We start from the raw sequence: 26,271 nt of genomic DNA on the forward strand, positions 1-26,271 counted from the left end.
GCCAAGTATAAGATTAACATTTGCCATCCTTCTACCAGTACCGGGCTTCATGTATTCTTTAATTCTCAAGGCCTCTTGATGTTCATCCCACTTATCAAGAGCTTGAAAGTGCTCCTTCCCTTATTTCAAACTTTACCATCATTCATCAACATACACCTCCACCTCCTTGTGCATCATGTCGTGAAACAAGATAAGTACGCTTTTTGATAATTTGCCCTCGCATTGTTCCGATCCAAAAGGCATAACCTTGTAGCATTATGTCCCCACTCCTATGATTTAATGACTTTTCGACTTTGTCCACTCACATCGCCATCATAATCCGATTGTATCCAGGAGAATCTATCCTTAAAGGAGTACATCAGGTTCGGGCGGGCTATCTACTATCACTTTTATATGAAAGTGAGGAAAGTCATCCTTTGGGCATGCTTTGTTCAAGTCCCAATAATCCATACATATTCAAAACTTACCATCCTTCTTCGGGACTAGAACAATGTTCACCAACCACTCAGGCTAGTCAACTACATTGAAATTGGCCTTGACCTATTTAGCAACCTCTCATATTCTTTCACCATTCCGCCTTAGTCTTCTCATCTTCTCGCTTGATCGCTTGATGTGAATAAGTTGAGATATGGTGCTTTGCTATTTTCCTATCCAAATTTGGCATGTCGTCGCCATAGGACCAAACAAATACTTTTTCTTTTCTCTATTATTTTCTTAAACTCGCTTTCCTCGGGGAGTTATATCGAAGCTTATCATCTATTCCGATTTGACTGCGCTCAAATTAAATAAATCCATTTATATAAAACTGATGTCAAACATGCACATGTCATGATTATCAAAATGCATAACGCCATCGGAAAAAACATTACACAAGTAAGCAAAGTCATTCATATCATTGATCTCTTGAAAAGAAAAAAATATCATCCTCATAAATGTGACGTTATTATATCATCATGAGAATATTTACCAATGAATTTATTTTCAATTACGGTAGCTAGGTCTTTTGACAACTTGGATTATTGAGACTAATCTTACCACCTTTGGCGTGAATAATGACAATCTTGAATTCATGAGGAAATTTCATCGTCCGATGTACTATAGAAGGACTCCTCCTAGGGCATGGAACCATAGCCTTCCGATAATAATGCAAAAAAGTTATTGGGATGTCTAGGACGATAAACTCCACCCAATTCAATTGGACTGTCTTCACCCGGTGTTAAAAACATCCTTTCGTCCCTTTTGTCTCGTTATATGCCCTTATGACCATGTTTGATAGTTTTAAGTCCTTTCGGACATCTCACGGTTTAGGGAGTATGTGAGATGGACACACATTGATAGCTGACCCATCATTAACCATCACACATGGAGTTCTCTTCCTTTTTACCTCTACGGTATCATCCTAGTAGTCTTGTCGATTCTGGTTTTGATAATCTCATTTGGGGTAGTCACGTCTAAAATTCCTTATACTTTATAAGGCCTATATTAGAGCCTACGTGATCCGATGAATGTATCAACAGCTCCCAAATGTTAGTTGTCTTCTCCTTCTTCCACTATTCTAGCAATATGGCATCCCCATCTTAAAGTGCTTGCTTCTCTTGTTTCGGCTCTTATAACCCGGCTTCCTTACCCTTACCGACTAGCTCGGTCTCAAATTTGTTGTCGCCAAGATGTCCTTGGCTTCGACATCTTAAACCTTATTCTCATCCCTAGAACTATACCGGATGTCGATAGCCATTATCGACTTTTTCCCTCTTTCTAGCCTCCAAGAAACAAGGCTTACAAGCGGCTTGATCGTCATCCGACCCTCAACCACTTGGTACAATATCTTCGATCCCGAAGACATTGGTAGGGTGGCCTTGAGTACTGAACCTTGAAATCATATTTTCGAGGGCTGCCCAAGCGGGTCTTCACACTCATATCGAGAAATTTGCTTAACCTTCCATTCTAAAGTCGATTAAGTCCTAGATCTCGTACTTGAGTAGGTTGCATTGGTCTCACATTCCCAAAAGCCCGATAGAACTCACAATACTGACTATTATAATGCTTAGTACTAGCTTTGAAAATTGGGACTTAAGCTTCCCGCTCCACTTTAGGTGTCAAAACACCACGGATAGTGGTTCCCCGACAGTGAAATTCTTTTGGCTCGAGTACTAGTTCAACTTATGGTAGGGCTATGAAGGAGTCGTGATTTTCTCTTCGCTTAAGTTAGGGTTAATCATGGACACTTGGGGCTAATGTGTTGTTATAGCTTGGTAGGGGGTTCTTTCTAATGCTAGGCTAGTCTGGGTCAGTGAGCTTTCCGGCGTCGAATTTCATGCTTTAGCCAGATGCGGTATCGTTGTGGTGGCTCGGTGCTTAGTGGAATTCGGGTTATTTAGGGTGGTAGGTTAGAGCATGCCATTTTGAATCAATCTCTCAAAGATCTTGGAGAGAGGTTGCTTGAAGTAAGAAAACTTTCTCGGTTACTGCACAACGCTTACGTCTAAGGTCCTACTCCCTCCAGCCTAGTATTTTACCCTTCCGCCAGTTCTTACGGTCTTTCTCTTGTCATTCTCTATTTTCTTGACCTGCAACCCCTCATCATACGAATCCATGAAGGTCTTTGGGTTCATCATCTGCAACCTTTCAACCCATCTAGAAAGAACATTTCAGACCACCATATGAATCTAGTCTTTTTTAGAGGGCTTGTTCTGAGAATGGCTCATCTTGGCCTGTGTTTAGTGGATTCGAGATCCTTGATTGACACCTCCAAATGAGTTTTGTAGTCATACTACTTGATAAAGGAGTTGCACAAATCACGCCACTCAATTTTGGCAGATTTCTTTAGACCATGGTATTAGTTGACTGCAGGTCCTTCTAGTGATAACACAAATAGCTTAACAATCTGGATCCTGCTCTGCTGAGTAGTTCCCATGATGGTCACGTATTGCTTCAAATGAACCTTTAGATCACCAGTTTTGTTAAACTTATTCATGTCGGGCATCCTGAACTTCCCAAGCGGCTTGTCTTCCCCGTCAATACCAGCTCTTCAAATCGAGGTCGGGTCCAAACCTTTGATTTCTAGCATGCCTTGCATCTTGTCAAGTAGGGCTTTCGATGCCTTCTTTGCCTCATTGGTGGCAAGGGTAATCTCCCTCTTAGCTTGGTTAAGCATGAATTCATTGAAATTCCAAAAGTTATGGGGCACTCCCCTTCTAACTAAGTCTTGGCATTGGCATTATCACGTGATGGTGGCGTGACGATCTCGTGGTAACCACGGTAGGGTCAATAGCGATGGGTGGGTTAGCAAGTGCAATAGGAGCAATAGGTGGGGCTTGATTTGCAGCCATCCCGGTAGAAATTACTGAGGTTCCTTTAGAATCACACCCCTCAAGTCTTGATCCTGACATTCTTGAGGATCTCAGCGTCTTGTTTGTTAGCCCTTTCGTTGGCCATCTCTTCTTAATGTCTCGGTCTTTCTAGATGCTCTAACACAGTTATGATTCTCGTGCAAATTGCACTCTTTCCGGCCTCCCATTGTCTTACGTCTTCCAACACATGGGAGAGTCTATATGTTTAAAAAAGAAAAGGTTAGTTGATGCATGCAATGCATGGGATGCATGATGCACGTGCTCTGCATAAGGACAAGAGAAAAGGTTAGCACACATAGAGTAGTATATAATTCATCATTCCAACCTTATTACTACTTTACACGATTCGTGGTAAGTCTTTTTCCTAGGATTTTTGGCTTGGTCTTTCTATCAATAGGGATAGTAGACCCGGCCTTTGTCGCCATAATCTTTCAAAGCGATTTAAATCAAACAAGGTGATGTTTCTCGGTGTAAGCATAAAAGTCTACATGTTTGAGGGTTAGGGCTAGTTCCACATTTAGGCCAAGGCCTTTCAATACTTGGGCTTGAAATACTTACAAGAAAGAACATCTCAAAAGGCTCCCATAAGCAAAAGTAGTCTTCCTTGGCTCGTCTCCCCACTCGATGGTCCATGCAACAAAGAAATTACACTCAATACTTGTGAGTGATGGTAGTCAGGGTCATAATTCTAAGATTTGAGTGGAACCAAAGAACCACTAGCCAAGCGCCATCGGGGCTATAGAGACCAATGCATATAGTGTGTGAAAGTGTAGTGATGCAAGAATACTTTGTTAAAATAACAAATTTAAAAACAAACATACATTAGAATAAACTTCTCCTATCCCCAGAATGAAGTCGCCACTATGGGCGGTTGGAGTGTGCACCCAAGTGTTTTTAGTGACTATGGCACTATAAGGCTTTTCAACCTAATCGGAAACATGCTAACTAGTCACTAAGACTAGCCTTGAGAGATAGGAGTCGTCACTCGGATAATCATCAAGATACTTTTACTATTGAGTGGCTTTTCTCATATTCCATAAGGAAACTTAAGCCACAGAGTCCAAAGATGGATCCGGAAGCCAACGTCCTTATTTATGTATATTAGTCTTTAAATTTATTATTTAATAAGATATTCCCAACAAATGCAAGCATTTTATATGAGGTATATCAAGACAACACATAATACACTTATGCCTAGCCCATTTTATTCAAATGACCCAATTTTTGATTATTAATCTAACTTACTAACCAATTATGTATAAGGCCCACTTATTCTAGCCCAATTACATGTTATGCTCTTTGAAATCCTAACCTTTAAGCCTATTGGACTACTTGCTGTAGGAAGGCCCATTTACCGCGATCTCAACCATAACTAAATTCAAACCCTAATTAAACATACCAAAGCGAGATAGTCTAATCGGATTTTAGGATTTAGGCCCGGTCAAAGTGGGTTAGCCTATTAGACTTATGTTGGATCGTTTTTAGCTCTAAGTGTATGTGGTCCATTTTATTAATCGGTCATGTAATCATGGATTGGGTTAACATGCAATAAACAACAAAAATAATAAAGAAAATAAAGCGGAAAAGAAAACTCAGTTATTACAACCCTTTCAACTCGATAACAAAACTAGAGAGGCCTAAAACTGTATGGGGGCCAAGATTACACCGAAATACGCCCAAAATGCAAAAAATGGTCCGGCATGAAGAATCGATCGACTCACGGAGTCCAGGGCGATTCTTATCGATTTTCTTTATTCATCGGTTTAATATCACACTCTAGGTAGATTTTCACATGCCTGAGTGTTAAAATTTAATTAGAATGAGATTAAATAGATAAAAATAACAAAATAAAAGTTGCAGAAGCTAAAAAATCTAAATCACTAAAAAACCCTAAAATCTTATAAACTGATAGAAAATTATCAAAGCAAATAATGAGATCTAAAAAAAGACCTTAGTTCTTAATATCATATTCAAAATCCTATTGTTATGCATATTAATAAAAACCTAATCTAATCATATTTATCAAAGATAAAAACCCTAATCATGATTTTAAGAATAAATAATATAAGAAAAAAGCAAAAAAAAAGACAAAAAAAAAAGAATGATAGAACTGGTTTTATGATGAATGCAGATATATGGTGAAAGAAACCCTCAAGTTGTCACCGTGTATGTTAGATCTGCGAGTTTCGTGTGATGAGGAATCAGTTGAATAAAAAACCGTGTAGAATTCCGAGTTAGTTCTGACTTTAGGAAATCTTTTGTCATTTGAAAAAAGGATTTCCAAAAGTGTTCTTTCTTAAGTGGCTTATTTTCTAAAATTCCTTTCTTCTTAAATGGCTTAAGTCTTTGAATGTTAATTGCAATCGTCAGTGCAATGTCTTTTGTTTTCTTTTGATTTGCTCTCTTTTCTTTCTTTTCGGTGTTTCTTTTCTCTTAATTTCACTTACGGTTGAATCTTAATTCTTGTCTCCTCTTTGGAAACTCTAAACACCTCTTACTATTTATAAAGGTAGGATTTCAAAAAAACCTTAGAGAAAGAGATAAATCCAAGAAAATATCGATAAATATCCCATTTATTTATTTAAAATTTAAGTAATTATCGATAAGACAATGATTATTGTTTGGGAAACCTTCTAGAATATGTATCTAGATGTAAAATCGTTCGAAAAAATGATTTCAAGAAGTCAAAATTTAATCATTCTATAAAGAACCGATTGGCTTTATTAGGCTCTATATAGGGCTTATTGGCTCTATCTGAGAGGTTTTGAAATTTACAATTTAGTCTCTAATTTTGTAAAAATATCATTTGACCCTCAAACTTAATTTCTCTAACAATAGGTCCAAATTGATTCCAAAAGCTAAATTCTAGTTGGATTAACCTCGACCCCGACCTCGAGTTCACTGTCCTTCACCTCCTAAGACTAGAAATGCGGTGAATTCTTATAATAGGATTTTTTATTTTTCCCCGGATATGTGGATCCGATTTGTGGGCATGTGACTAGCTGTAAGGCCATCGAAACCCGTAGTAAGCCTAACATATCAATAACTTAATAAAATATAATTTCATTCAATATACCAAATACTTTATCTACTTATATTCATCCACACAATTACAATAGAATTAATGTCGGTTCATCAGCAAAAATAAATTATTACATTATCAGGTTGTTCATCATGTCGAATAAAAATATTAAGTCTGAATGTAAACACTATGGAGTATCTAGAAATTTAAGTAATTAGAAATATAAGAAATTAGTTACATTAAGCATGAGGAAGGAAAGAGTCGAGTGGCTAAAACGAGAGGAACTACAAAAAACCTAGTTGACACTTGAGGAAAATTATTAAATTAGACTATCAGTCTCGAGAGTGAGTTAAAATCATATAACTTGAAATAAAAGCAACCATTTATATAAAATTACTATTTAAATGGTGTAGAGTTTTATAGAATAATAACACGCGTGTCATATCATAATTTGAAAAAAATACAATTTAACATATACGGAATGAGTACCTCGTGAGATCTTAAACCTCCGATTCTATCGACCCTTGACTCTCTTATTCCAATAAGATTGTCGTCCAAAGAGCAAGGCTCGACCAGGGTCCTTAAATCTATTATGGTCACTTAAATACCAATACAGTCAGTGCCTATAGAGCAATGCTCGACCATGGACCTTTTCTCCGGCAAATAAAAATTCTATAAGTCTAGAAAGCGGTGCTCGACGAGGGCACATCACCGAATATTTTCCTATTACCTATCTCTGATTTATTCCAGTGTGCAAACAGTCCTGATGCAACTCATCATGTGGCATGTACTACTGTTATCTCATCCCGAGCCACGTTTCAAATTTAGCATTAATAACATTAAAGTAGCATGACACACAAACCTTCATAATATTATCCGATCTAACATTAACTACTCAAATTAAATAACATCATTTATAACGGGCATAAATTAATAATCCAATATTTATGATACTAATAATAATAATAAATATAATGACAAAATTAATGATAATAATAATTGTAATACCCGAAAAATAAAAAATATAAATTATATATATATATATATATATATATATATATATATTTTTTTCTCTTTTTCTTTCCTCCCTCTTATCTCGCTTTCCCTCCCCTTCCTCTCCCTACGTCGACTCCCTCTTCCTCTGCTGCGCACCAATCGGGCCATTGCTGCCTTGATAGCGCCTCCTTTCCCCACGCCCGCACCACTCCCTTCTCTCTCCCTTCCACCCCGCCCGCGGTGACATCGTAGAAGAAGAAGAAGAGAGCCGCCAAATCGCCATTTCGAACAGCATCGACGATCAATCGGTGGTCCGATGCTAGATCGGGTCCTCCTTGAAACCCGAAACAAGCCACCCCGGCCGTGACTGGGAGGAGCTTTGTCGAACCAAGACTTTTCGGCCTCGATCTGGTGCCTTCGGCGAGTTTCCTAATTTGAAACTCTTGTGTTTCAGACTCGCTGACTCGAGCTCGTGGTAGCGCCGGTTAAATTCTAATACCGTTGATAGGGTGGCTTTTGGACCCTAGTGTTCTCCGGACGCCTGAAAATTTTAAAATTTCGGCTCGGTATAATTTTATTTGGACCTCAAAGATTATGTTAAAGTTTTAGAAATATATTATTGCTATTAATTATCAATTATAGATAATTTAAATTTAATTGGATTTAATTAATTGTGATTTGTGGTGTGTTGTGGAGTCGGAAAAAATAATATAGTTTTGGTGGCCCAATTCCCATTAGTTAAACGCGAATTATTTAAAGTGGTTCTAGCAGGTTCTGGACCCATTATACGGGGGTAAATATCCATAAATTAGAGGAGGTTCATCTAATTTTCGGCGAATCCTTGAGTTTGAAATATCTTTTAAGGGTCTAATCTAGGGGTTTAGGCCTAGAAAAATTTAAGAATATCTATTAAGCTGGTGTTTTCGTGAATAGATAATGTCCATCCACGCCAGTACACCCGAGGTGTAGGAGGGCGGACTGACAGGCCAGAGCGTGAGTTAAAGTCATATAATCGGAATCATTGGCATGTCTAAATTTAATGCGATGTTTAATGATTAATATTTAACATGGTCATCATTATCTTTATTATAAGTAATTTCATTTAATTGATAATTATCATGAATAGTAGTAGTATTATCATTAGTAAATTTATGTCATTATTTTTGATATTTTTAATTAATGTTATTTTAATACTAGTATTATTATCACTATTTATAATTGCATGTTTGCTAATTCAAGGATTTTTAAATTTTTAATTCTCAATATGTTATTGAATAATTTATATTGGCACTGTAATTATTCTATTTATGATTTTTATAAATGTTGTGATTGGTGACATTGGGATGAGGCGGCGATTATAACATGCCACCCGATGGGTTACATCGAGTATAGCACTCTTGGTAATAATCAAAGGTAGGTAACAAAGGTTATTTTTAAATTTTGCCCCGATCGGTATAACCCTCTAGCCTATAGAAGCTTAGCCGGGAGAAAGATCCTAGTCGAGCAATGCTCTGGGCTAGGCTTAGATTAGAATCAAGTGTCCGGTGAATGTAAGGACTACGGTTGAGCTTTCCTCTGGTAGCTAGACTAATTGGAATAAGAAGCTAGAAAGGCTACTAGCATTTCGGGTTGTGGTTCTGAGCTACTAGTCCCATAAGTCTTTAAATGTACTTTCTTGCTAAATTATGGAATATGACTCATACTATAATACAAAATGGCTTGATATCTTGATTTAGTGAATATTATATTGAGGAGGCGCAATAATTCTGAGGGTTGTATGATTTTAACTCACTCTCGAGTCTCAATTTTATTTTTTAGGTGTGATTAGAGTTCTTCGCCATCCGCATTTTGATAGCCCGACTTTCTTCTCCATCGGACCTCTGTAATGAATTTATACTTTTATATTTGAATAATTTAAAATTTCTAGTCTTTCCACAATAGTATCTTTGATATGTTATGTTTAACATAGTGTATAACAAAGCGTGAAATGTTATCAATGACCATTTAGAGATTTGTGTATAGCATGTCGGACAAGATTAATATTATGTTTTCATATTTACTTTATTGAATATTGATTAGTAAGGCTTACTACGGGTTTGGTGGCTAGTAAACCTACCTATTTTCTATTCTAGGGTCAGGCCCACAGATCAGTGTGACCATGATATTGAAAATAATGATAATAAATTTAATGATACTAATACTACTAATAATAATCACAATAATTATTAGTCAAATAATATTTCATTTAAATCTCGATATGACATGTGGAATAGATTATATGACTTTAACTCCTTGTATCGAATTTCCTCTCTCTGCTCTTATGCTTTCTGGGGGTGAACAACAAATTATCTATTCACAAAATAATTAAATTAATAAAATATTTCATAATTAATCCTAGGCCAAGAGTCCTAGAATTACACTACCTAAAAATCTTGATTGATCCCGACTTAAAAATTCTATAATTCAGGTAGAACCTTCCCTAAAATACAAAAGTTTACCCTGTATCCAACGGAGTCCAAAACTTGCTAAAAACACTTCTAATATTTATCAAATATTTAACGGTCGCTAAAGCTGCATTATTTTTTCCGACAATACAACTCAAATGACAAGAATTAAATAATTATTTATTCTACAACCACTTACAAATAATTTTGATATCTAATTTAATTATACATAGCTATATTTATCACCAAACCGAATTATAATTAATCCCACTAATTAATTCATAATATTTATAATTAAACTATCAACTAATTAAATTATATTAAATTAATTATTTATAACAATTAATGGAGATAATATTTTTAGATTTCTTAAATAATTTATCGAGCCCGGTTATATTTTAAGGAGCCAAAATCTAAAGTCCAGTCAGAAGGCGATACAATAACAGTCAAAATGATCGTGAGGCACCCATGACTTGAGACACTACAGTGAGTCCAAAATACTAAAATCATACCCAACTCTCGTACGAAAATGTTAGATCGCGGCTAGACAAGTCTTTGAGGGCTTTATGGAGGTCACGGTGGAGTGGAGAGAGGACGAGCGTGAATTTGTCTTAGTATTTTCAAAATTAAAAAAAAAAACCGTAAGCCCCCTCCTTTAAAAGTATTGCTACAGTAACACCCATAATTATATCTTATTTATTTTACATATATTTATATACACACTTAATTTTTATTCCAATAAATTAACACTAGTTTAGACTCATAATAATAATAATAATAATAATGATAATTATACAAAATAAGAAAAATTATTAATAATTAGGTGTAGATTAACTCCAAGTTAAATAGAAAACAAATATTTTTAATAAAGTTAGTTAAATAAAATTTAACTCATTCACTTAAAGTCACAAAATTATATTTAACAGTTCTCACCGAGACAACAAAAACTCTCAGCGGATCCTTGGCCATGATAAGTCCTATATGACATGTCAAGAGATAATCACGTTAGTTAGCTTAATATATCATATCGATTATAGCGGTTCTTGTAGCCTTATCTTGTGTATTAGTGTTTGATGTAAACTCAATCTCTTAGTTATACCTGTTGTACTTACGTGTATATATATGGGCTGTAAACTCTTTCATTAAAAGATATATATTAAAACCGTAATTACTCTTGAAACTCTTCATGGTATCAGAGCTATTTACGTAACATTTTTTTTCTTTTCTCTCGTCTTCCACTTCCCATCTCTATGGCTCTTATTCCAACTTCATCTACTACTCTCCATCCACCTCCCTTACGTCTCACGATCTCTCAATCAAACTCACTTTGTTATGATTATTTACTTTGAAAGACCACAGTTTATACCTCTTTTGGATTATCATAACCTAATGGGTTTCATCACCGATGCCTCTCCTGCTCCGGCACAAACAATTCCTGATCTAACCAATGGTGAAAATACCATCTTAAATCTAGCGTACTCTGTCTGGTTCCAAAAGGATCAACTCATTCTCTCATGGATTATGTCTTCTCTATCTAAGGAGGTTTTTTCGTATGTTATTGGTCATATGACTTCATTTTCTGCCTGGCAAGCACTAGAAAGTGCTTTTGGATCTGTATCTCAGACCCCACAATTGCATTTGAATATCGAACTCTAGGAACTTAAACGGTATGATATATTTGTTTCCCAATTTTTATAAAAGGCTAAAGCCCTTGCTGATGAACTTCTTTCTTTGTTCTATTTCTTCTTCCCTTAAGATTTCAATGCCATCATTTTCCGTAACATTGGAAGTGAGTATACAGGTTTAATGCTTGCTCTTAACCAATGCCCTACTCCTGTTTCTTTTTAAGAGCTCCATGGTCAGCTTGTTGCTCAGGAAATTCTCCTTAAAAGCACGGGCGAATTACCTTTGGCTCATATAGCCACCAATCATCCTCGTCCTTTAACTTTCGAGGGCTTCTTCTTAGTGCGGGTTTGTCTTCAAATCGCCCTCCTCTCAACCTTCCCAATCCTTCCCCAGGCCATCCTATCGTCCTCAAGGGGGTGGCAAGAAAAACCATGGCCCTTGTCAAATATGCAACATGAGAAATCATTCTATCGATCGTTGTCGACAACGCTATGCTCCCAGACAACCACAAAATCAATACTGTGCCTTCTCTCCACAAGCTAATATGGTGATGGCAGCCCCACCTTCTCCCGTCTATGCATTGACCCCGAGCTCCGGATTTTCCTGCCGGCCCCATGGTGTCTCGCATCCATCCTTTAGGCCTTGGTATCCTGATACAGGGGCCACTCATCATATAACCCCTTATGTTCAGCAACTTGCGCATCAGTACTCTATGCTGGTGGTGATCATATCACAATTGGAAACGGTCAGGGAGTGCAAATATCGCATACATGTAATGCTTCTTATCCTTCATTATATGATGACAAGCTTTTCCTGTCTCAAAATGTCTATCATGTTCCTCACTTGTTGAAACCTTTGCTTTCAATTCATAAATTTACTTCTGATAACAATTGCTTTGTTGAATTTTGGCCATCTAAATTTTATGTCAAGGATTAGGTGAGCAAGGCAATCCTATTGTCAGGCTGGATTGAGAATGGTTGTATGTGATGCCGAGTGTGTCTTCCAAACAAGCTTTGTTATCCGAGTCTTCCTCTGCCCCGAAGTCTCATGTGGAGTGGCATGCCAGCCTTAGTCATCCTAATAAGCGCATAGTGTCGAAAGTCATCAATAGTAGTCATTTACCAATTTCCAGTTCATCTCATTTTCATCGATTTCCACTTGTTCATCGTGTAGGTTAGGAAAATTAGCGAGAGTGACGTTAGCTACGATTAGAACATACCGGCACTTCCCATTTCAAATAATAAATTTCGATGTTCGGGGTCCTGCTCCGGTACTCTCAAGTGGTGGGTCCAAATATTTGTATTATTTGTTGACGACTTTACTCGCTTTACTTGGATTTATTTTCTTACTAATAAAAATGATGTCTTTCGCATTTTTCTTGAATTTCAAGCTTTAATTAAACGTCAATTTCACTCTAACATTCAAGCATTTCATTCTAATTAGGGTGGTGAATTTCAAAAATTACATAAATACTTTAACCAAGTAAGCATTATACATCGTATCTCATGTCCATATACACATGAACAAAATGGTCTTTCCGAATGTAAAATTCGCCATATAGTTGATACCAGTTTAACTTTTCTTGCTCATACTCATGTCCCATTTCATTTTTGGCCCTCTGCTTTCCGTGCGGCTGTTAATTGTATAAATGATTTACCCACGGATGTTTTTAAACACAAGTCTCCATTTGAAAAACTGTATAACAAGGTTCCTAAATACATTGACACTAAGGCTTTTGGGTGTGCAATTTATCCTTATTTACAGTCCTATAATCAGCACAAATTTTCCTTTCGTACTAAGTAATGTGTTTATCTTAGTTATGCTATTAATCATGCTAGTTATAACTGTCTTGACATCGACTCTGGTCGTATTTATCTAGCCTGGCAAGCTGTGTTTGATGAGCGCATATTTTCGTTCTCCATTACTTCTAGTGTACCCTCAACTGTGTCTACTTCTTCATTACACCCCTAGCTGACCATGCAGGTCTCTTCTCAACCGACTTGTGCTTCAGGTATGCCCTCTTCTCCTCAGTCTTCTTCTTATTTGTTATCTACTCCTTTGTCCGAGTCCTTTTTTCCTTCTACTCCTGCCCCTGAGCCTGTCTCGCCTCCTTCTACACCACCTCACTCAACTTCCTCTACCTCAGAAAATACCTTTACAATTCCCACTTCTTCATCGCCCGGTCTCAACCTTGTTGTTGATTTCTCATCTTGTTCTCCTTCTCCTCACACTGTTAGTCGTACACATTCAATGACACTTCGTCCTACCACCATGAACAAATGCCAGGCCTTAGTTGCCATTAAAGAACATACCAAAATTAGTTACCTTCTTCATGAACCTACCACTTATCTTCAAGCTTGTAAATATAATGAATGGCAAGAAGCAATGTCTGAGGAGATGAATGCTCTCCTTGCTAATTCAACTTGGGATTTGGTTCTACCACCTCCTAATGCTAATGTTGTTGCTAATAAGTGGATTTACAGGATTAAGAGGAAACAGGATGGATCCATTGATCGATATAAGGCACGCCTTGTGGCCAAGGGCTTCACTTAACTTTCCAGCATTGATTATAAAGAGATGTTTAGCCCAGCTGTTAAGGCTCCTACCATTCGGGTTATTCTTGCAATAGCCACGATGAATAAGTGGCCACTATGACAACTCGATATGTCAAATGCCTTTCTTCACGGCCATCTTCAACAGGATATTTATATGCATCAGCCTCAAGGCTTTGTGAGCTCTACTCATCCTTCTTTTGTGTGTAAACTGAAGAGGTCACTCTATGGCCTCAAACCGACTCCTCGGGCTAGGTACTCTCGGCTGTCCACATTTCTTCATTCACTTCAGTTTCAATCCTCCAAGGCTGATACCTCCTAATTTATTTATAGACAGGGTTCTAATATTGTTTTTATTTTAGTTATATGGATGACATTATAATCACAGGTTATTCTTCTTCCTTGGTAGTGCATTTTATTTCAAAATTGCAAGCAAAATCTCCACTTAAGGACTTAGGATCGTTGCACTACTTTCTTGGACTTGAAGTTGATGTTCAACCACACGGTATCCTACTTCCCCAATAGAAATATATTTGATATTTATTAGATAAGCATGGAATGCTTGACTCTAAGCCATGCTTAACTCCAATGGCTGCTTCCTCAATTCTATCTAAACTTGATGGTAAAATCTTACCTCAGGGTGATACGTACTGCAAAATCGTAGGTGCACTTCAATACATTACAATTTCCAGGCCTGATATTGCCTTTAGCGTCAACAAATTATGTCAGGTCATGCATGCTCCAACTGATGTACATTGGAGGGCTTTAAAATGATTGTTGCGATATTTGAATGGGACACAAATGCAAGGATTGTACTTTTCTGCTGTCACTAATTTTTCTTTGAAGTGTTATGCCGACAGTGATTGGGGTGGTGATCAAGATGACAGGCGCTCTACCAATGGGTATGGTATCTTTCTTGGCTCTTCTATGGTCTCTTGGTTATCGAAGAAGCAGCCTACTATTTCCAGTCTTGTTGAAAGTGAATACAAGGCCATTGCTAATGCCACTTTCTAACTGCTTTGGTTAAGGTCTCTTATGGGTGAACTTGGCTTTCTAATTCAGCAGTGCACTTTATGGTGTGATAATATAGGTGCTATATATTTAAGTTTGAATCCAGTTTTCTATGCTCGTACGAAACACATTGAATTGGATTATCATTTTATTCGTCAGCAGGTGGCAAATGGGTTTCTTCATGTTCAGTTCTTGTCCACTAAAGTTCAGATAACCGATTTATTTACCAAACCTCTACCATTTCCTCGTTTTCAATTTCTTATGTCTCAACTTCGAATGGCAATGGTTTGCGGGGGAGTGATAAGTCCTATAACAGCATGTCAAGATAATCACGTTAGTTAGCTTAATATATCAGATCAGTATAGCAGTTCTTGTAGCCTTATCTTGTGTATTAGTATTTGATGTAAACTTAATCTCTTAGTTATACGCTATTGTACTTACATGTATATATAGGCTGTAAACTCTTTCATTAAAAGATATATATTAAAACCCTAATTACTCTTGAAACTCTTCAAGGCATACCTCTTTTGTGCGTCTTTCTCATGGCGGAAACAAAACAATGAGGAAAGGAAAGACTCACGACCGGCCTGCTGAGGCGAGCTTTATTTAAGAGAGAATGGGGAATGAATAGAAAGGCTTCCATTTCCATTTTTGGTTTGGGGGCTTTCTGCCCTCTCGATCTTATTCATAGTTGGGAAGGGGAAGGAGTCCGATGTGCGTAAAATACATACATCTAAATGGGGTTTTTAAGATTGATTTTATGTACATTTGGATATGAATTGGTCCCAACACTCACCCTATGTGTCTGTTTGAGTGCATTAGGTCCAAAAGAAGTCAAAGTATGATAAAGGGAAGAATTGGAGCGTAATTGGATGTCAAAGCTGCTGAAACAAGCTAAGTATGCCCATGAGGAAGGTTAACACGGAATCAAAGAAAAAAGAGGCTTTTAAGGAGCACGGCCATAGAGAGTAACACGGGCAGCAACACCAGAATGTGTTAGGTACACAGGCATCAACACAGCCATGTTCATGGCAGCTGGTCAAATTCATTTAAAAAGAAAGAAAAGAGAAAAAGGGAGGCAGCTAGGGTTAGAATGTCCAAAACTCATCTTTTTCTCCGCTCAAGGGTTTTGAGTTGAAACTAAGGAAAAGGAGACTTGGATCAAGGTTTCACTTGGATTCTCTTCGAAGATCAAAGATTGGCGAGGATTGTCGATTGGTTTCAATCCGAGTAAGAGGAACAAGAATTGATCCAAGATTGGGCACGAGGAATTGGAGCTATTTACTCTCATCCAAGGGTGTATTCAGTTCCTCTACCTTTACTCATTTTTTGTAATTGAATTCTTGTTGGTTGTGATTATGAACATGATTAGCTAAACTTATTAACCCGTTGGGGTTCTTTATCTAGGAATTTTTGTACTTCAATTTTGAATTGAATGTATTGATTCAATATTGGTTTGCAATGGAAGTATTTATTGATTTGTTCTTCATATCTTGTTGAATGATTTTTGAAATTTGAATGATCTTGAGGAAAGACGTTTAGGTTTAGATTGTCCTTTGCAACCTAGAATTGAATTCGCTTTAGAGATAGGGTGTTCGTTCTCACCGGATTGAGAATCAACAACTCTCAATAGTGTTAAATGGTACATAATGCTAATTTGGGTAATTAGAGTTGGGAAGAGATTTCAACCTAATTAATCTAAGTTAAGATGTTAGTGTCCTTGAGAAAGGCATTAATTGTGTAGAGATTTTCCCACAGAAATTGGATTCAATCAATCAATTCCACCCTTAGTTTCCATTCTTTAGAGATAAGAATTCCCAAAGGGTTATTCCTTTACTTGAATTAATTATTCCCTAGTATACGTAGTTCGACAACAATTAGAGTAGCTATTAGTTAATTTAAGAATTATTCATTAACACCATTTTTTTTCTGTGATTAGATAACAGAGAAGATTGAGTAGATTTAGGTTCACACGTTCTTTGGGAAATACAACACTTGGTACTCACTGTTAGCTATTCTCCACTGATAGGTACACTGCCTTAAGTCATAGTCTTGCTTGACTTTGCACATATCAAGTTTTTGGCGCCGTTGCCGGGGAATGGTTTTCTGTGAACTAAATTGAAATTTTAATATTTGTTAGTCTAGTCATTTCTCTTTTTGTTTATAATTTGTTTTATGTGTATAGTTTTATTCTTATCCTATTTGTTGGTGTTGTTGTTCTTTATTGTGCTCAGGTAGTTTATGACCAGGAGCTCTAGTCCAAATCTTACAGAGCCTTTACCTAAACCCGAGCGCTCTCTTAGATTGCTAAGGAGGCGTATGCAGGCAGTAGAGGAGGAGATTGAAGCAGAGATTCCTGTTCGTGAAACTAGTGAGATGTAGAACCACAATGCAAATGGAGGTAATAGTGAAAGGACCATGTACAAGTTTGCTAGGCCCTCTCTAGCAGGGACGCAAACTAGGATAGTGAGGCCTCTCGTGGCTGCCAATAATTTTGAAATAAAGCCGAATGTAATTTAGATGATCCAGAATACGGTGCAATTTGGAGGATTGGCGAGCGAAGATCCAAACGAGCATATTGCTAACTTTTTGGAAATATGTGATACCTTTAAGATTAATGGAACAACTGATGATGCCATACGGTTGAGGCTGTTTCCTTTTTCCTTGAGGGATAGAGCAAAATGATGGCTGCAGTCCTTGCCACCGAAAATGATCATTACCTAGACTTCTTTGGCTGAAAAATTTTTGAATAAGTATTTTCCTCCTGCTAAGACTGCTCAAATGTGAAATAACATATCTTCTTTTGTGCAGGGTGAAGGAGAATCGATGTACGAAGTCTGGGAGCGCTTTAAGGACTTGTTAAGGTGTTGCCCACACCATGGTCTTCCTCTCTGGATGCAAGTGTAGACATTATATAGTGGCATGAATACAACCACTAGACAAATGGTAGATGCAGCTGCAGGGGGAGCTATCAATAGCAAAACACCTGAGCAAGTCTAGGATTTGATAGAAGAGATGGCCACCAACACTTATCAATGGCAAACTCCACAGGCTAGAGGTCCAAAGCCCGTGACCTTGGCGGACAAGTGAACTACTTTCCAAAAACATAGAACAACTTCAGATGCCGGTCCAAGCAGTTCAGCCCGGATGTGAATTCTGTGGTAGACCACATTATAGTGCCAATTATAAAGCAGGAGGTATGTTTGCATCTTCTATGCCTACTAATGTTTCTAACGTTGAACATGTTGATTATGCGGTGGCGTGAATGATCCCTACAAAGAATACATACAACCCAGGGTGGAGGAATCATCCTAATTTTGGATGGAGGAATTCCAATAACCAAGGTCCACCAGGATATCAGAGGTTGCATCCGCAGCAACCTATGCATTATGTTCCCCATCAACCAGAAGGTAGTCAAGAGAAGAAACCTAACTTGGAAGAGTTGATGACGAAGTTCATTGCAACTTCAGAGAACAGATTTTAACAAATGGACACTGCCATTCGAAATCAACAAGCTTCAATTCATAACTTAGAAACTCAAATTGGGCAGTTCTCTAGGATGATGGTTGAGAGGCAGCCAGACACGCTTCCAAGTAACACAGAGTCTAATCCAAGGGAGCATGCCAAAGCAATTACTTTAAGATCAGGTAAGGAACTTCCTAGTCCATCTAAGCCTTTCACTAATGATGATTCTGATGTGCAGGTGAATGAGTCAAAAAAGAAAGACAAGCCTGAGGAGAAAGAAAAAGGAACAGTTGAAGAGAAGGAGGATTTGAAGAAGATCCCCTCGAGGCCATACCAACCTCCCATTCCATATCCTGCAAAACTCAAGCAGGATAAAGTTGATCAGCAATTCAGTAAATTTTTAGATCTTTTTAAACAATTGCGGATTAACTTGCCTTTTGTTGAAGCTATTTCGCAGATGCCAAAGTATGCAAAAGTTTTTAAAAGAAATTTTAAGCAACAAGAGGAAGTTAGAGGATTTGGGATTGGTGACCTTGAATGTAGAATGCTCAGCAGTGTTTTAGAGCAAGATTTCAGTCAAACGACGCGATCCAGGGAGTTTTACTATACCTTGTTTGATTGGGGATAAATTGCAATTGCTAGCATTAGCTGATTTGGGAGCTAGCATCAATTTGATGTGTAGTGTATTGTTTGAGGAGTTAGGACTAAGCACTTCTAAGCTAACTCCTACCAGGATGAGTATACAACTAGCAGACAGAACTGTTAAGTACCCGAAAGGGATTATAGAGGATGTGCTAGTTAAAGTTAACAAATTTATATTTTCTGTGGATTTTGTTGTAATGGATATGAATGGTGAGAGTGATGTCCCATTGATCCTAGGTAGACCATTTTTAGCTACATCTAAAGCTTTGATAGATGTTAGTAGCGGAAAGCTGGAACTTAGGGTAGATGATGAGAGCATTACATTTGATTTGACTAAATCCTTGAGATAACCATATGAGCATGATGGTACTGTCTGTTCGATTGATTTTATCAATGATATTGTGGAATCTCAATTGCAGGAAATAATGATTGATGATCCTTTGCAAGTGGCAATGCAAGAAAATAAGGATAATTTATCCAATGAACAAGTGTTGGAGCAGCTAGAGCACTTATTAGCTGCTGATGTTAATGATGAAAAGACTGATGGTTTTATTGATCTTGACAGGTCAGGAGTAAAGAAGCTGAAGCCTTCTTTGGAGGAGCCACCCGTTCTTGAGTTGAAAGAGTTGCCAGTGCACTTAATGTATGCCTACCTAGATGAAGCAAAGCACTTACCGGTTATTATTTCCGCTCATCTCACACATGAGGAAAGGGAGATGGTGCTGTGTATTTTGAGAAGGTATGCAAAGGCATTTGCGTATAAGACGGCTGACATACCAGGAATAAACCCGAGTTACTGCCTTCATAAGATTTTGATGGAGGATGAGTTTAAACTGGTGGTGCAGCCACAAAGGCGGTTGAACCCTCATATGAAAGAGGTGGTTAAAAAGGAGGTAATTAAACTTCTTGATGCAGGTTTAATTTACTCTATTTTTTACAGTGCTTGGGTGAGTCCTGTGCAGGTGGTTCCCAAGAAAAGGGGCATGACGGTGGTGAAAAATGAAAAGGAGGAGTTGATCCCTACACGAACGGTAACAGGCTTTCGGGTTTGCATAGACTACCGACACTTGAATGACGCAACCCGAAAGGACCATTTTCCCTTTCCTTTTATCGATCAAATGCTTGAGAGGCTTTCATGCCATAAGTATTATTGTTTCCTTGACGATTTTTCTAGTTATTTTCAGATTCCCATAGCACCAGAAGACCAAGAGAAGACGACATTCACTTGTCCTTATGGCACTTTTGCCTATAGGAGGATGTCATTTGGCTTGTGTAATGTACCTGCGACCTTTCAGCGGTGTATGATGGCCATTTTCCATGACATGGTAGAGGAGTCGATAGAGGTCTTCATGGATGAATTCTCTGTATTCGGTAACTCTTTTTCCCATTGTTTGCAAAATTTGGAAAGGATGTTAGCTAGGTGTATTGAAGCTAACCTTGTGTTGAATTGGGAAAAATGTCATTTTATGGTCCAAGAGGGTATAGTCTTAGGACATAAAGTGTCACATGCAGGGTTGGAAGTAGATAGACCTAAAGTGGAAGTTATAAGTAAACTACCTCCCCCTACTTCGGTTAGGGCTGTTAGAAGTTTCTTAAGGCATGCAGGGTTCTATAGAAGGTTCATTAAGGACTTTTCTAAGATTGCTAGGCCTTTAACTCAATTGCTAGTAAAAGATATACCTTTTGAATTTGATGATGATTGTTTAAGAGCTTTTGAGTTATTAAAGGAAAAACTAACCACGGCTCCCATCATGGTTTCTCCTGATTGGGAGCTGCCCTTTGAGCTTAGTGCGATGCTAGTGAATTTGCAGTTGGAGCTGTTTTAGGCCAACGCAAGGAGAAAAAATTCCAGCCTATTTACTATGCTAGCAAGACGCTTACGGATGCCCAAGAACACTATACAACCATAGAGAAGGAGCTCCTAGCAGTTGTGTTCGCTTTTGATAAATTTTGTTCCTACCTTGTGCTGTCAAAGATAATTGTTTAAATGGATCATTTTGCTTTAAGGTATTTATTTTCAAAGCATGATTCTAAGCCAAGATTGATTCGTTGGGTTCTTCTATTACATGAATTTGACTTGGAAATTAAGGACAAACGAGGAGCTGAAAATCTTGCAGCAGACCATCTTTCTCGATTAGAGAACTCGCACTTGGAGGAGTTTAATGAGTAAGAGATCGATGACTTCTTTTCGGATGAGAACTTATGCTCAATGCAGGTGGCAAATGCTATTCCTTGGTTTTCTGATTATACAAATTATTTGGCTGCAAGGGTACTCCTAAAGGGTATGACAGGCCAGCAAAAGAAGAAATTATTTGCTGACTTGAAGTATTACATTTGGGACGACCCTTTCTTGTTTAGAATTTGTGTAGATCAAATTATCAAGAGGTGTGTATATGGGGAGGAGATCATTCAAATTCTCTAGCATTGTCATGAGGGACCGGTTGGTGGACACCAAGTCGCAAACCATACGGCCAGGAAGGCTATGGATGCTGGTTTTTATTAGCTGACTATCTTCGAGGATGCACGAGCATATGTCCAGGTTTGTGATGCATGCCAACGGTCAGGTAATATTTCTGCCCGAGATGAAATGCCCCAACATAGTATACAAGTGTTGGAAATTTTTGATATTTGGGGCATTGATTTTATGGGTCCTTTTCCTTCTTCGTATGGATGCAAGTATATAATGGTGGCTGTTGAATATTTTTCTAAATGGCCTGAGGCACAAGCCTTGCCTACTAATGATGCTAAGGTAGTTGTGAGGTTCCTTAAGAAACTATTCTCTAGGTTTGGAACACCTCGAGCATTAATTAGTGATAGGGAACCCATTTCTGTAATTCTCAACTTGAGAAAGTGCTTAAAAGATATGGAGTATCTCAACGATTCTCCATGCCTTATCACCCACAAACGAGTGGGCAAGTAGAGGTTACTAATAGGGGGCTTAAGCGAATTTTAGAGAAGACTGTAGGAGCCAGTAGGAAAGATTGGACTACAAAGCTAGATGATGCTTTATGGGCATTTAGAACTACCTATAGGACTTCTACAGGGTTCACTCCCTTTAGGCTTGTGTATGGAAAAATGTTGTCATTTACTTGTAGAGCTAGAACATAAAGCTTTATAAGCACTTAAATCGTTTAACTTTGATTTGGATAGCGCAGGTAGACAAAGGCAGTGGCAAATAATGAGCTAGATGAGTGGCGTCAACAAGCCTATGAAAACTCAACAATCTACAAGGCGAAGACCAAACAATGGCATGACAAGCGATTGAAAAATTTGAAGGAGTTTAACGTAGGAGATAGTGTTTTTTTATTTAATTCTCGTCTCTGTTTATTTCTAGGGAAGTTGAAGAGTCGTTGGTCGAGGGCCATTTACAGTGACGCAAGTCTTCACTTATGGTGCGGTTGAAGTGCATCATCCGGAAAAGGGAAATTTCAAGGTTAATGGGCAGAGGTTGAAGCATTACTTTAGAGGGTCACTGGATGTGGAGGAGCGTGTGAATTGGGCGCTCCATTTCTGATTTAAAGAAAAGAATAAAGTCCAGCTTATGACTTTAAAGAAGCTTGTTTCTTTTATTTTCGTTTTAATTTAGTTTTCGTTTTTTTTTCTTTCCATTTTGGGTATTAATTTTTGTTTGAATTATGTGAACTTAGGTGATTAGGTTTTACAGTTGGTTTTTGCTCCTGCATGTGACACTACTTCCGACCCTCAAAGAGCGTACCACTCCTCCACCGGACGGCCACGATATATCTGATGATGCACCTCTTTTCACCCCGGAGCTATAGTCAGGGCAGTATTATTTCTTTTTCATTTTGCATTTCTTATATTTTGTACATTGAGGACAGTGTGTCCTTCAAGTGTGGGGTGGTGATATTAATATACACTTGCTTTCATGTTTTATTATTTTGTATATGAAATTCATATCCTTTTCTAGTGTATATATCGCATTTCAATTATCCCATCTCAGTTATTTGTTTATTCTTTGTGCAATCTTTTGTAAAAATTTTGAAAATTTTTCACTTTGTTTCGATGCTTTTACTGTTGACTTGCTTTTGGAAATCCTTTTATGTCCATGTGATCGGGTAAAACCGATAGTGTTGAGTCTTGCGGAAGAATGTAAGATAATTAGTTTGAGTTTTGTACTAAGTTGATTTGGTTTATCTAATTCTGTTTTGATGATTTTTGTTTGGAACCTACTCAAAAGCACACTTGTGAGAAATTGAGCCTAAATTGTAAGCATACACTTTATATGCTTGTATTTATTTTTTATTGAGAGTGCCAATTACTGTCTTTACTTTTAGAACTTGTTCGGTAATGCTTATGAGGACCACAAGGAGAGTTTAACACTTTGGTTTGATAGAGGCACTTAGGTTTTTCATTCTAGCCAAATAGTCTTCATTCGTTTATTGATTCTATAGATAACTCCCTCTTTCACCATTTTTATCATATTTCATTGCCACTTAGTTTTATTCTGCTTTGGGTTATGATTCTGCACATAAGTTATTTTTATTGGGAATATTTGTCTTGGGAATAGCGTTGGAATCTTGTAGTAGCTTACTTCAATCCAAAAGAACATGTTCTTCCTTTATGAAAAAGAAAAAAAAAAGATGAAAAAAAAAGAAGAAGAAAAAATATAATAAGAAGAATAAGAGGGAAGGGTGATGAAAAGAAAGAAAGTAAGTAAGCTAATTGTTTAATTGCTTCTCAGAGTTTACATTTTGACTTGATTCCTATTTCCCACCTTGGACTACTGTCCATTGTTTACCCTTTATGATTATTGTGGCTTGTGTGCAGGTCATGTATTTCATTGCAAAACACCATAGGTTCAACTCTAACCAAATTTACCTACCCCTACCTAATCCTCATTACAACCTTTATAAAGACCTCTTGACATGGTTGTTGACTCTCCATAAGTGGTAGGAGTAGGACTTAAGAGCAAGCATATAGTAAGTAAGGCAGTAGTTGATGCATTGAGCGATTAAACACTACCCTTTAAACACTTTAAGTGATTTAGAGTGAATCTGGTGAGGAGTTGGTTTTGAATAATTTTGTTGAGACAGTGTTTTGTGAATTATTGGCATCTTGGTTGTGATACTTGAATTGATTGCTTCGTTTCTTTTTATTTGACTTACGCTTGTTAAGGATATGTGCAGGAGCTCCCTAGCTTGTCTGTCAGTTCAAGTGTTGTTCCTTAGTGGTTTATTTTCCTTATTTTACTTTTGGTTGCTTGAGGATAAGCAATGAGCTAAGTGTGGGGTTATTTGACGTGCGTAAAATACATACATCTAAATGGGGTTTTTAAGATTGATTTTATGTACATTTGGATGTGAATTGGTCCCAACACTCACTCTATGTGTCTGTTTGTGTGCATTAGGTCCAAAAGAAGTCAAAGTATGATAAAGGAAAGAATTGGAGCATAATTGGACGTCAAAGCTGCCGAAACAAGCTAAGTATGCCCATGAGGAAGGTTAACACGGCCGTGTTGGATTCAACACTGGCCGTGTTGGATGCATCATACATCAAATAAAAAAGAGGTTTTTAGGGAGCACGGCCGCAGAGAGTAACACGGGCATCAACACCAGAACGTGTTGGGAACACGGGCATCAACACGGCCATGTTCATGGCAGCTGGTCAAATTCATTTAAAAAGAAAGAAAAGAGAAAAAGGGAGGCAGCTAGGGTTAGAACGTCCAAAACTCATATTTTTTTTTGTCTAAGGGTTTTCTGAGTTGAAACTAAGGGAAAAGGAGACTTGGATCAAGGTTTCACTTGGATTCTCTTCGAAGATCAAAGATTGGCGAGGATTGTCGATTGGTTTCAATCCGAGTAAGAGGAACAAGAATTGATCCAAGATTGGGCACGAGGAATTGGAGCTATTTACTCTCATCCAAGGGTGTATGGATATTGCACTTTAGGTATAACCGTTTAAATGTATAAATTTTCAAGTTGATAGTTTTTCAGAGACTAACCCCACATGGGGTTATTGTTTAAGCCATGTAGGCTTAGCTAAGCTCACGTGGACTTAGCCTTACCTTACATGAGGTAGAGGTGGTCCTTAAAGGCTTTTAGTTTCTGGACGAGGTTTTTAGGCTTCGGACTTAGGCTTATAAGGGTTTTTAAGAGTTCTTTCTGTCTCGTCGGACCATTTCACAGCTTTTAGTGTCCTTAGGTGCCTTACCAGGTTTCTTTCCTTCACCACTCAACGTTGACTCTATCAGACTTATCATGGTCTCATTATTGGGCTTACATAACAGAGGGACAAAACTTAAATAATAATAATATGTTTAATTATTCTATATTAATAAAAGTGAGAAGTACAAAATAGTATCATATTGTTTAACTAATTTATGATAGTACGTATTATTTTTCTGGACAAAAAAGGTATGTTATTATAAACCGTGATAAAAAATATATCTCGCCGTTAAAAAGTCTCGATTCATAAGGATTCATCCATCTTTATTCCAATCAGCCATCATATTACCCATGTTTGATCATATAAGCTTAGAGCTTACCAACTCATAATTTTATTGTTTGACCATCAAATTACAGTTTAAAAAATCACTAATATGATAAGATTGATTTGACAGTTAAACGACAACATTTTGAGTTTTTAAACTCTAAATCCATATTATAAAACACGAGCAATATAATTATAATGGCTGATCAAAGTGAAGATGGTTGAATCCTTACGAATTCGCATTTTTTAACGGTGTGATATTTTTTGTTACAATTTTTAACTAAATACCTCTTTTTATCTAAAAGAATCACATACTGAAAATTATTAATTCGTAAAATTATAAGTAGTTTATTTATAGTGAATAAGTAGAAAAAAATAGTAGAAAAAAATTCTTTTATACTAAATTGTTATATCATATGAGCTCCTTAATAAAATTTACTTTCATTTTGAAAAATATACCAATAACTTTAACATCTCTCTTTTCTGAAAAAAAATATCAACTAACTCTATGATGTGATTTTGTTTTATAAGAGTATTATTTTTAAGAATAGATTATTTAATTATAAAATAAACATTTAGAAATAATACAATGCTAACCAATTCATACAATAAATAAATACAGCAGTGTTGGATTAACTTATCATTACTATTTCAAAAGAAAGTACTGAAGTAGTTTCCGGAGGGTTAATAGACCATAGAAAGGACAAGAAGTT

At 37.2% G+C, this 26,271-nt stretch overlaps 1 non-coding gene across 1 annotated transcript; it reads right to left on the reverse strand.

Annotated features, from left to right (window-relative positions):
* Positions 1 to 17,780: 17,780 nt before the first annotated feature.
* Positions 17,781 to 17,886, reverse strand: LOC112534567. Its single transcript, XR_003078858.2, has one exon. It is a non-coding gene; the product is annotated as a small nucleolar RNA R71 (small nucleolar RNA).
* Positions 17,887 to 26,271: the final 8,385 nt, after the last annotated feature.

This window comes from Ricinus communis, chromosome 7 (assembly GCF_019578655.1).
Source record: "Ricinus communis isolate WT05 ecotype wild-type chromosome 7, ASM1957865v1, whole genome shotgun sequence".
NCBI lineage: Eukaryota > Viridiplantae > Streptophyta > Magnoliopsida > Malpighiales > Euphorbiaceae > Ricinus > Ricinus communis.